The sequence below is a fragment of the Acinonyx jubatus genome, chromosome A1 (genome assembly GCF_027475565.1).
Source record: "Acinonyx jubatus isolate Ajub_Pintada_27869175 chromosome A1, VMU_Ajub_asm_v1.0, whole genome shotgun sequence".
NCBI classification, from domain to species: Eukaryota; Metazoa; Chordata; class Mammalia; order Carnivora; family Felidae; genus Acinonyx; species Acinonyx jubatus.
The window spans coordinates 15,695,234-15,706,960 of NC_069380.1; the positions used below are offsets into that span (position 1 = coordinate 15,695,234).

The following is an 11,727-nucleotide window of genomic DNA, read 5'->3' on the forward strand; positions in this document are numbered from 1 at the left end:
AAAACAGAGGTAGAGAATGGAGTAATGTGGCCACAAGCCAAGGAACCCAAGAGATGTTGGCACTACCAGAGGTGGGAGGAAAGATTGTCTATTAGAGCCTCTAGAGGGAGTATACCTTGGCTGACATTTTGATTTTGGACATCTGGCTTCCAACTGTAAGAGAATAAATTTGTTGTTGTAAATCATCTTGTTCATGGTAATTTGTAATGGCAGCTGTAGGAAACTAATACAACAAACAAAATACTGTACTCCCATTATCTAGAAATAGAAGAAAATGAAACAATTGATCCATAAATTTCACTCTTAAATAAGCAACACTAACAACTTATATACCCCACATTATAATTCTGGTAAGCTTCTGTTTGGTGTTATATAATTACTTGACTTTAACACTGAGAATAAAAGATTTATTTCTGTATTAACAAGAAAGACTTGTTAAAGAGCAACAACAAAATATCAAATTAACATTATCTAAGGCTTAAGGATGACATTTGGAATTGGATTCCAATTCAACTTATAAAATAAAAGCAGTTTATTGGTAAGGTTTATATTTTTATATGTATATTTTTACAAGGTATTTATAAAATAATACCTTTAGGATTATAAATCTATCAAGTTTCTATTTAAACTATTATATAGCCACTTAACTAAGAGCAGTAAAATAAAAAACAAAAAAAATTCAAAATTATTTTAGAAGGACAAAAATTTCTTGCTGTGTATTTGAATTTTTTACTGGACTTGTTAAAAACAACCAATTTACTGTAATTACACTATTTACAATACAAAATTAAAGTGGCTTATAAGATTCACATTGCAGTAATCATTATTTTAAGAATTATAGTTCTACCAGGGTACCTGTGTGGGTTAGTTGGTTAAGTGTCCAACTTTTGATTTCAGCTCAGGTCATGATCTCATAGTTTGTGAGATTGAGCCCTGCTCTGTGCTGACAGCATGGAACCTGCTTGGGATTCTCTCTCTCCTTCTCTTTTTGCCCTTCCCCTGCTCTTGCTCTCTCTCTCTCAAAATAAATAAACATAAAAAAAGAATTATAATTTTATCAGATTTCCATTTAAGCTATTGTATATTTACTTAACAAATAATGATAAAACTAAAAGAAAAAAAGTACTTTGTATGAGGCACAAAATAACACCTTTCTGTGATCCTGGATCTTTAGAAGTAGGCTAATAGGAAGGCTAGATTAACTAATTTCTATTTTCAGGTTATAAGACAGAAGACAAAAGCCAGTGCTTGGTGGAGAGACATTTCTTATTTCCAATAGAGGGTATGCTGGGATAGGGAGAGGATCCTTGAGAAGGCCCATACTAGCTTTCCAGGGGAGAGAAAGGGACAGAAGGTCCTCTTCTCAGGAATTATCCCTTGGTATCTTCTGCAGCATCTTACCTCTGACTGAAGGATGCAATGGAGGATGAAAACCTAGGCCAACTATGTCCCATTCAGGTAGGAGTAGTGAATCAGGCATACTTAAATGACCAAGACTATCTGTGGTGTCATTTCTACTGGATCCCATTTCTGAAGATGGGCCTCTACATTATCAAATGAAGGCACAGTAAAATTTACAACTTTTGTTTGTTCTGAGAGCAGGGAGCACAAGGAAAAGTGCTGTATTGCACTTGTAGAGGAATTGCTTGATCCAGGGTAGAGTTGACCCTGATGGAAGGATCATTTTCCTGTGGTTCTGCTCCCATGAGAGTGTTGTCACTGGATCACTGAACCATCCCAACTATATTAGTTTGGTATGGCTCCCAAAACAAAGTTACCTCTACTGGGTGGCTTAAACAGTATAAATGTATTTTTCTCATAATTATTTAGGCTAGAAGTCCAAGGTCAAAGTATTGTCAGGTTCAGAATATTTTGAGACCTCCCTCCTTGGCTTGCATATTGGCCTTCATATTGTGTTTTCTCATTGTCTTTCCTCTGGGCATGTGTGCCCCTGGTGTCTTTTTGTGTGTCCAAATTTCTTCTTCTTATAAGGACAACACCCAAATTGGATTTATGGCTTTATTTTAACTTAATCACCTCCTTAAAGACTCTACTTCCAAATACAGTCACGTTCTGAGGGACTGGGAGTTAGGATTTCAGCATGTAATTTGGGGGGAATATAATTCAGGTCATAACACCCACCTAATAATTCTCCTCCTTCTTTGGTGATCTGGTAATCCAGGGAGTTCTCTAAATCTGATTCATGGTGAGACTGCTTTTCAATCCTACCCAGCACCAAGATTCAAGATACGCAATTTTTTTCTGGGGATCAGGGATGGCTCGTATAGTAGATGCAGTATTGCCTTGTTTAGATTCCGGAGGCCTTTTCAGTACTGTGTTTTCTGGCTAGCTTAACTGACAATACTGGATGCAGGCTCTCTATGATACAGAAAGATTTTTCCCTTGTGAACATGGCAGGTTGGACTTGCTGAGGAATGAACAACTCCTGGGAGCTGCTTTCAACAAGTGACTGAGAAAAATAAGTATATAAATATTCCAGCTTCTTTGGCCTTCAGGTCAGATAATTCTGATGCATATATTTTATATCATTTCCAAGATATTCCCCAAAGCATTAAACTCCAGTTACCCTCTGTGATACTTAGTCTCATCTTCCCTATCTCACGTTCTCCCCCACCCCTTGTTTACTGCAACTCCAAAATAAAGATTTGCATTTGATTATTTTTTTGGGGGTCTGCTTGTGAAGGGCGGAGAATCCCAAACTAAGGCAATTTCTGCCAGAAATTATACTACAAGGCAGATTTTCAAGATGGATTCTAGAATAGGACCTCTTGACCTTAAGATTACGTAAAAGACTCCATAGCTAGTGTTAGGTAGGGTGGACTTAAACTCTGGCATGTTGTAGTATTATAATCACTAAGATTCGTCTTTTGGGGAATTGGGATAGGATGAGGTGCAGGGTAATGCACTGTCTTATGCAGTATATCTGGAATTTGAGAGATGGTGGGATTGGTAATTATAAGGACTGTGGATTTAGTCACTTGCTGTTAAATGGGCATTGATGTGCTGAAAACACAAAACCACACACTCAAACTAGCCAGTCCTGAACCATGGGAGTTGTGTGAAAGCCAGAAAATCTCTTTGACAGTATTTAAGGAAGCTCTCATTTTCTAAAGCTAGAGGATAGCCTGTATTGAAAATTAATTTCAGGATTCTGATTCTCCTGTAGTAGAATTACAAAGAAGGCTGAATAGCAGCTCTGGCAAGTCTCTTTCTAAAATTAGTAACCCAAAAAGAGTGGGACCATGATATCTAGAATGGATTGACTTGAGAATCTTGAACTTCTTTAAGATCTTCATGAATTCTTGAGCTTGCAGAAGTACCTACTGAATTTATCTTCAAGATATCCTTGAACTCCTGGGCCTGCAGAAGTTACTGATTCCTCTTATCAGAGGATAGTAGTCACCTCCACTCCCAATTCTGTCTTGCCTGGACAGTATACAGAATCCTTACCTGAGGCAGATGTTTCACAAGTATACTTACCTCAAGATTGGCTCCAACTGTCCCTAAAGTATGTAAGCCAATAACTAGGCTCATCCTCAGCGTAGCCCAGTTAGGGAAGTACTGTCTCTGACTGGGAAGAAAGGTACTATTCATCAGATGAGTTGCAGGACCTACATAGAAATATATTATTAATGTGCCTAGAAATCAATCCTGAAAGTGCTGTGCCAGGAGTTATGAAATATGTCTGCATAAGGAAGAGTTTACTGATATGAATGTTGTCACATGGCTCAGGATTTAACATCCTGTCAGGGACACCAGGAATCAGTTATAATCTTCTATTTGGATGGTAGAGATGCTGGAAGTGCCTTGGCAAAGTACTGAAGGAGGAGTTACGAGACTTAGAGAGGTGGGCATGTTAGATGGGTTTTGAAGTCCTTGCTTTACATGGTTCTAATATGCATGAATTTATGTTAGTTCTGTTAAAAACCAGTGCTCCAACCACACAGTTCAAATTTCAGTTATCAAGGTATACTAACTGTGATTAATTACATAGAGTACAAACTTTGCTTCTATCTATTCAGTGCACAGAGCACTTCATAAATAACAGATTCACATCATGATCAAGGACAGTACCATTTTTTTTTGCAAAATCCAAAGATAATTGGCCACTGAACATCTTTTATTCAGTTTACGCCCAGATGACAAATGTATAGTTGTATTGTCTCTTTGTCTCCCAGTAAGAAAGCCATGTAACATTTTATAAAAATGGATAACTGAAAGAGGGAGTTAGCCATTACAAAGTACAGGAAAGAAACTAAAGTGATAATGCAAGAAGTGAAATTCTAATTGAATGTAAATGGGGTTATAAAAGAAATAGCTGACTATGGGAATATTGACACTGCTGAGATTCCATATGTGCCACAAGGAGCACATTACTGAGTAATGTATAGAATGTTGAGTCACTATATATTGTACACTTGAAACTAATATAACGTTGTGTGTTAACTTCACTGGAATTTAAAAAAGCTTAATTAAAAAAAAAAGGGAGATCCCAGATGTGCAATCAGAGGAACTTAGTGAAGGCAAGTGACATACATGAGAAAATTGTTCATGACCGAAAAGATGAAAACATCTAAGAAAGTGATGCTAGTGGAAAGCTTTACATCCATGGGATTCTCTGAGATATTTCATCACATTAAAAGTGGAAAGGATAAGATGCTAGAAGCTGATTCAAACTTAGAAAGTAGTATGACAGTTTGTCAAGGCATAAAAAGATGGTTGATTTATATCATTATCTATAAGACAGAAGAAAGTGACTACTGTTCAAACTACTCTTGATGGTTTTTTTTCTTTTCTACAAAGGAAAAGAACACTTTCATTCTCAATGTTTTTACTAAGGACAATTTGGAGGGGGCACCCATGAGGGTATTGTTGTATCTCATTATGCAAAAAGATCAAGAGCAGGTGTTTCAAATGTTCATGTTGGCTTCCAACAAACAAACAAACAAAAATCATGATCCCTTATCAAGTTTCCAAATCTGAAGCTGTTCTCACACTCAGCATTGACTGAAGGGAATGATGAATTATCTTGATGAAGAACTTTTCAGTGCTTCAGTAAACACAAACAGCAATAATTTCCCAAATCTTTTCCTAACAATATCTGTAGTCCTTTATGAGAGTAGTTATATACTAGTAAAAGGAAATACCTATACTTCTCCAGGGCTGGTGGATACAGTGTCTGGTTTGACACTGATATCCCTTTAGAGAGGGTATGTATAGAGTTCAGGTCTGTTCTGGGTTGAATTGTGTCCTTCAGGAAAGATATGTTGGAGTCCTAATCATCTGTACTTTAGAATGTGATCTTATTTGGTGATAGGGATTTTATGGAGATTATTAAATTAAAGTACAGTCACTAGGGTAAACCCTGATGCAATATGATTGGTGTCTTTATAAAAAGGGGATTTGGGGATACAGAGACAGACATTTACAGAGGGAAGATGATGTAGAGAGGCCCAGGGACAAGGTGATTGTCTATAAGCCAAGGAGAGAGGTTTGGAACAGATCTTTTCTTCACAGACCTCAGAAGGAACCAAACCTGCTGACACCTTGATCATGAATTTCTAGCCTCCAGAACTATGAGACAATACATTTCTGTAATTTAAGCCACCCAGTTTGTGGTATTTTGTCATGACAGCCTTAGCAAACTAATGCAAACTCGTAAGTGAAGTCATAAATGGGATCCTGGCCTAAGTCCACCTCTTAGTGAGTAAAAAGGCTTCTGTGGTCATTGCCTAGTCCTTTGGTTCATACTCACGATGAATATATTTAGTAGCTGGTAGAATTGTTGCATTGGTTACCTGATCTATAGAGTGAGAGCAGCCATGGTAGGAAAGGTCAAATGGAAGCCCTTGAACTTTCCTCACCTTCTTCCCAACTGAGACAGAAAATCGGAAGAAATACTGAATCCCAAATGGAATGTCAGAGATAAGAAACACCCTGAAAATATGTTTCAAGTGACCATCATCACTAGTCTTGCTTATGAAAGAAAAATAACACATGGATCAGAGAAGACAAAGCGGACCCCTGAAAACTTAACCAAGAACTCAATTCCAGCTCTGTGCTGCATGTGTATCTTCACCAGAACATATCAGCACAGTCTCTTACATTTGGTGTTTAGCAAATGATCTGGAGAATGTGTTCTTTTCATTCCCTGACAGAAAAATGGGTCAGAGGAAGTTCACATTCATTTAGAAGAGATAAAAATATGCATTCATGGACTTGTTCAAGTTATGTTAGCTCTCCTACTCTCAATCACAACATAGTGTAAAGGCAACTTAATTATCTGAAAATTTTTCAGAAAACTCATGTTGGTCTACCCTTCTGATGACATGATGTTTGGAGAAGTCATAAGTACTCTAGATGCCTTGGTAAGACACATGCTAGAGGGTGGGAGACTTATTTTACAAACATTTAAGGGCCTGCCGCATTATGAAAGTTTTAGAGATTTTAGAGATTTTTTGGGATGACAAGGCATCCCAACCAAGGTAAAAAAGCCATCATACTTTCCATTTCCTATCAGTAAGGAAAATGCTCAGTACCTGAACGGCTGGGTGGTTAGGGATCTGGAGAGAGTGCAATTGGAAGATCAATTAACAAGAGATGTGGGAAAGAGGAATGTGGACTGATCAATAGGAATGGGAGCAAAGTATGTAGATTTTTATCTCACAGCAGTACTTCCCAGAAGTTATCCATGTCAGAGAAGACACTGAATAGAGGGAAAGGATGATTTTTTTCTAGGCAAAGTTAGTGAGTCTCTCTTCTTGGCCATCCCAGTGTGTGCACAATGGGCCCATGAAAGGAGTAGCCTTGTGGTAGGGATGCAGGTGATACATGAGCCCAACAGCCTAGGCTCCCTCTTACTGAGGCTAATCTGGCTCTCACTATTGTGAAATGTTCAAAGTGTCAGCAGTAGTGTCAAGAGCTGAGCTGTTGGTATGTCCTACACTTTGAGGACACCAAAACTAGAGGTGGCAGCCATTTATTCTTACTGGATTGATACATATTCCAGTTATTAGTCTACTTTCTCTGCCAAAGTGCCTTAGTCAGCACCATTGTCTTAGGGGTCAGAGTGTCTGACTTATAGTTATGGTATCTCATATAATTTTTTTTGACAAAGGAACTGATTTATGGTAAAGAGTAAGTATATGTGGGATCTACTGATCTCACTATCTATCACCTAGAAGCCCCCAATCTGAACGCTGAAAAGGCCCCTTAAAGATAAAGCAAAGGCATCTGCTTGGAGTTTTTGGATGCTACCTTTAAAGATGTTATATTCTTTGATCTAGTATACACTGCTCTATATCTCCTTTAGATTGAATGCATAGATCCAAGGCATAGAAGTAGAAGCTGTCTTTACACCATTACCCCAAGTGACCCACTTGGGGGAAAGTATGCTTTCTATTCCTACAACTTTAAGATTTGTAGGATTTGAGGTCTGGGTTCCCAGGGAACAAAGTAACATTCCACTAATCTTCAAGTTACAGCAGCTGCCTAGTCATTTTGGGTTCCCCATATGAATAGACTAGATGGGAATGAAGGGTTAATATGTTTACAGGAGTGACTGACCTTGATTATTATGAGGAGGTAGGTTTGCTGCTATATAATGAGACAGCAAGAAGTATATCTGGAACTAGGAGATTAACTTGAATTTGCCTTCAAACCCAATGATTACTGTAAATAGGAAATTGCAGAAACAGTATCCTGACAAAGTCAGGTAGCCAGAGGTGCAGACTTCTCAGGTAGGAAGGTATGGGTTACTCCACTGAGCAGCCAACCTGGAAGAGTAGAAATGCAATTCATGAGTAAGGAGAATCTAGAATGTATTTTAGAAAAGGGAGATGATGAATATCAGTTGTGGCCTTGGGACGGATTGCAATAGCCAGCTGAGACAGTAGCTTGTACCAATATTAAGTTGTACGTTTTTTTTTTTTCTTTTTAAAAATGAATTGTGACTGGGTACCATTTTGAAGAAACAGGAACTAGATGAAGTGAAATTAACATGAGGACAGAGTACATCTGATTAGTGCAAGGGATGGGCTGCAGTAGATACAGTCAGTTCCCCATCCATGTCTCTGAGAAATCCTGCTCATTTACAACTGCTAGTATCTGCATCTGTCACTAAGTTTCTTTTTTTCCCTGCAACTGTGGAGAGCTGCCTGTGCACATGATATATTGGAAATGCCAATGAATGAACAATTTCTAGAGCATAGCCCTCAATTAGTGACTCTCATAAGCAGGTATATGAAAATTTGAGCTCCCTCTTTCCTAGAGGCAGACAATTCTGAGGTGTATCTTTTGCATGCATTCTCAGACTTTTCTTGCAGGATTAAGCTTTAATTCCTCACTGTGGTAGCTTGGTGTCATAATAGCGCAGCCCTTATGGGATGCCTTCCCCTCCCAGTATTAATTTCTCATTCTTTACCAGTGTTGCTTGTGTTTTCCAACTAAACTACTCTCACTAGAATTAGCATCTCAGGGTTTGCTTCAGGAAGAATCCTAAATAAGATGGTTCCTAAAACCTTAATATATTTACTTATTGCCTTCTCATTCATAGGGTAGTTACAGATTATATCAACATTGCTAACAATAAACCTATTGAGACCAGTTTAAGTTTTCTTTGCATTATATTTGTCCTTAGACAATGCCACACTTCTAATATAAAATCAAAATACTGTGTTAAAAAAGATAATGTGGTTTGAATTAAAACACATTAACCCAGTATTTCTAGTTGTCAGAATTGATGGTGGGAAGGAGACTATATCTGTTTAGGCAACCATTTTGCCTGGAAGTTCAATGACATTTATCTACAATATTGTTTTCTAGTGAAGGGAGACTGCCAGAAGTCACATAAGCAAAGAGTGAAGAGTTGGGAGCCGGGAAGCCGGGGAAACATGAATCACAACACCCAGAGTTGGGACTTAAGAACACTCCTGTGAGTCACATCAACTTTTTTAACATCCAAATTTAGGGCTATGGAAATAAAATATTTGGTTAATTAAAAACCCAAATCAAAGCCTCAGTACCATTTTCTTTTTTTTGCTAAATGACTACATTTAAAGAAGATTGATAATATACAAAAGAACCAGCATGAAGATTATAATAAAAATGGAAAAGAATAGGACAAAATGGAGATAGAGAATATATCTTAAAAGAAGTTATACAGGGTAACAGAATAAGAATTTACTCAAAAAGAAAACTTCTCTTCAACTTACAAAAATCAATATTCTTTCTTTCTTTTCTTTCTTCCTTCCCCTTTCTTTTTTTCTTTCTTTTTCTTTCTTTCTTTCTTTCTTTCTTTCTTTCTTTCTTTCTTTCTTTCTTTCTTTCTTTCTCTTTCTTTCTTTCTTTCTTTCTTTCTTTCTCTTTCTTTCTTTCTTTCTTTCTTTCTTTCTTTCTTTCTTTCTTTCTTTCTTTCTTTCTTTCCTTTTTCAATATTCTCTTTCTATACTAGCAAAAGCCAACAAGACAATAATAGGATATAATAAGCCATTTGCAAAAGGAAAACAATTCTGTATTATATAGGAATTAACCTGGTAAAGAATGAAAAAGAGAAAAATCTTAAAACTTGATTGAAAGACATAGAAAATATCTAAATAAATGAAGATATGTGTCTGTTTATCTATTATCTATCTATTATCTGTCATCTATCATCTCTATCTATCTATCTATCTATCTATCATCTATCTCTATCATCTACCTGTCACTTGTCTATCCATACCTACATGCTTAAGAGTAAATATATCAATTTGTTTTCCAAATTAGCCTGTAAATTCAATGCATTTCCAACAAATTGCCTCAATCATGGAGCCTACTGAAAGTGCAAATTTAGGCAGCCATTTGTATGATGTGACTCCCAGTGCATGCAACACATCATATTCTAAAGTCACCATTAGAATAATTACTAAGAACAAAGAGAATGTGAATAGCAACCAGTAAACATTAATGATAAGCTGTTTGTAGCTAAGAATGAGTCCTCACGAGACATAGCTTTGCTGACCCTGTGAAGTGTTGATTCAGTGTTCTCATTTCCAGGAATATTGTTTCTAGTGTCAAATGGGGTATGGCTGTATTTGATGTAGGAAATGTGAGGACATGTGACAGCAGTGGGAAGGGTGCATGTGGAGAAGCTAAGAAGTAGAGCCAGGAAGAGAAAAAGAGAAACAGAGTTTATACAATGATCTACCATGTCAAAACTCATGTGATGATGAGAAAAGCTGAAGCTATGAAGTAGTAAAAAGAATACACAATGAAGGAATGGATACGCCAGTAGCACAGTAGGAGATAACTCAGCAAATTGGAAGCCAGAGGAGAGATAAGCTGAGAGACAGAATAATTGGTTCCTACATATTTATCAGTTCCTGGCTGCTTACTTGTTGAGAGTTGTAGTTCTAGACCTTATACAGTAAAATCTTGGTTTGCGAGCATAATTCATTGCAGAAACATGTTTGTAATCCAAAGCATTTGTATATCAAAGCGAATTTCTCCGTAAGAGGTAATGAAAACTCAGATGATTCATTCCACAACCCAAAAATATTCATCTAAAAATGATTATAGTACTGTAATATAATACAAAATAATAAGGAAAATACAAAGCATAAAGAAAAATAAAAATTAACCTACACTCACCTTTGAAAATCTTTATGGTTGATGTGAGGGAGATAAGAGAGAGGAGGGTTATTGTGTAGGACGACTTTCACTATCACTAACAGAAGGTGACTACAGTACAGTATTAATAAATTCTTGTGATATACTGTATTTAATGAAGCTGGCAATAAAGCAGCAGAGGGAAGGGTCTATATCTGCAGGCAGCCTGACCTAGAATGAAGCAAAGCATTCCTAAGCTTACTCTTGTGTGGAAGAGCAAAGGACTGTCCATAGATGCTTTGAAGTGACAAAAAATACACTAGTGCCAGTTATGGGCACCTTCCAGTGTCCTGAAAAATCACTGATTTCTGCCAAACACCACAGCTTGAGACTGAGCATCCGAGCATGGGAGACGATCACCCAAAATCACTCTGAGAGAAAGAGAGAGAGGGAGAGAGGAACCATTGACTCAGATGTGATCATGTGACAGTCATGTGATCACATACTACTTGTATTGTAAGACATCCCTTATTCATCAAATTAAAATTTATTAGAAATGTTTGCTCATCTTGCAGTACACTCGCAGAACAAGTTACTCACAGTCGAAGGTTTTACTGTATATTGTTACAATAAGCTCAGTTTTACTTAAGATGGCTTGAGTGTCTCTCTTACCCTTTCCTTTTTAAAGAAATAATTTTCCTCAGGATCTCAGCTCATTATTATCATTGATTAATACAAGCCACTTAAACTTTGATTTTATGTTATACTCTTGTACTCCTTTATATACTTTCTCCTTCCCTTATATTTTATGTTTTGCACTTATTTATTATTTTCCCATCTTTTTCCTTACATTCTCTTCATCTAAAATCTTCATTCCTATTTCATATTTAGTGTCATGTGCATGTATTTTAATTTTCTTAAATGGCATTGGGGTTTAATTTTTATTCTTTTTTCCCCCCACTCAACATTATGTTTTAAAGATCTATTAATACTGTTGGATCTATATCTATTTTGTTTCTAATTTCTACATATTATTTAATTCTATGTATTTACCACACTTACTCATTTACACAAAATGTTAGAACAGTGATTTGATGAACATCCTGTTCTGTGCTCCTGTAC

At 36.8% G+C, this 11,727-nt stretch overlaps 1 long non-coding RNA gene across 1 annotated transcript in view; it reads left to right on the plus strand.

The window, feature by feature from the left end:
* Window positions 1-11,526, plus strand: part of LOC106973827 (uncharacterized) — a 113,594-nt gene extending 102,068 nt beyond the window's left edge. The window contains exon 5 of the long non-coding RNA XR_001430055.3: window positions 8,845-11,526. This is a non-coding gene — a long non-coding RNA (uncharacterized LOC106973827). The remainder of the gene's footprint in view (window positions 1-8,844) is intronic.
* The last annotated feature ends 201 nt before the right edge of the window (window positions 11,527-11,727 follow it).